Raw genomic sequence first — 1,349 nt, 5'->3', positions numbered from 1 at the left:
CCCCTTAAGGTGCGGATTCCCGGACGCACATCAAAACAATAGGGAGGGTCCGGGTGGGTGTCTGTCCATGGTGGCGGCTCCGGCGCGGGATGTGGACCCCACTCTAAATAATAATAATAATAATAATATAAATAATAATAATATATCCCATTTAGCAGACGCTTTTGTCCAAAGCGACTTACAAGTCGGCTGGGGCCACTACTTTTACATATGGGTGGTCCTAGCGGGAATCGAACCCACGACGCTTGGCGTTGCAAGCGCCATGCTCTACCGACTGAGCCACACAGGACCCCACTCTATCATTGTCTTAGTCCCCCCTCCTCGCGTCCAAGGATAGTCCACCCTCGCCGCCGACCATGGCCTAGTAGTCCTCACACAGAAACCCACTGGACTGAGGGGCAGCTTGGGACTGAGGCAGCTCGGGACTGAGGCAGCTCGGGACTGAGGGGTAGCTCGGGACTGAGGGGAAGCTCGGGACTGAGGGGAAGCTCGGGACTGAGGGGAAGCTCGGGACTGAGGGGAAGCTCAGCACTGAGAGGAAGCCCAGCACTGAGAGGAAGCCCAGCACTGAGAGGAAGCTCAGCACTGAGAGGAAGCTCAGGCAGGTAGTTGGATCCAGCAGATCCTGGCTGGCTGGCAGTTCTGGCAGATCCTGGCTGACTGGCAGATCTGGAAGAGTCTGGTTGACTGGCGGATCTGGAAGAGTCTGGTTGACTGGCAGATCTGGAAGAGTCTGGTTGACTGGCAGATCTGGAAGAGTCTGGCTTACTTGCAAATCTGGAAGAGTCTGGCTGACTGGCAGATCTAGAAGAGTCTGGCTGACTGGCAGATCTGGAAGAGTCTGGCTGACTAGCAGATCTGGAAGAGTCTGGCTGACTGGCGGATCTGGAACAGTCTGGCTGACTGGCAGATCTGGAAGAGTCTGGCTGACTGGTGGATCCTGGCAGACTGACGGATCTGGCTGCTCCATGCTGACTGGCGGCTCCGGCTGCTCCACGCTGACTGGCGGCTCTGGCTGCTCCATGCAGACTGGTAGCTCCATGCAGACTGACAGCTCTGGCGGCTCCTTGCAGACTGGCAGCTCCTTGCAGACTGACAGCTCTGGCTGCTCCATGCAGACTGACAGCTCTGGCTGCTCCATGCAGACTGACAGCTCTGGCTGCTCCATGCAGACTGACAGCTCTGGCTGCTCCATGCAGACTGACAGCTCTGGCTGCTCCATGCAGACTGACAGCTCTGGCTGCTCCATGCAGACTGGCATCTCTGGCTGCTCCATGCAGACTGGCATCTCTGGCTGCTCCATGCAGGCTGGCAGCTCTGGCTGCTCCATGCAGGCTGGCAGCTCTGGC

At 57.7% G+C, this 1,349-nt stretch overlaps 1 non-coding gene across 1 annotated transcript; it reads right to left on the bottom strand.

Annotated features, from left to right (window-relative positions):
- Positions 1-215: 215 nt before the first annotated feature.
- trnaa-ugc (transfer RNA alanine (anticodon UGC)) lies at positions 216-291 on the bottom strand. Its single transcript has one exon. It is a non-coding gene; the product is annotated as a tRNA-Ala (tRNA).
- Positions 292-1,349: the final 1,058 nt, after the last annotated feature.

The sequence above is a fragment of the Oncorhynchus masou genome, unplaced genomic scaffold (assembly GCF_036934945.1).
Source record: "Oncorhynchus masou masou isolate Uvic2021 unplaced genomic scaffold, UVic_Omas_1.1 unplaced_scaffold_3910, whole genome shotgun sequence".
Lineage (NCBI taxonomy): Eukaryota > Metazoa > Chordata > Actinopteri > Salmoniformes > Salmonidae > Oncorhynchus > Oncorhynchus masou.
The sequence above is the reverse complement of the archived record's forward strand: the minus strand, read 5'-3'. Positions and strand labels throughout refer to the sequence as shown.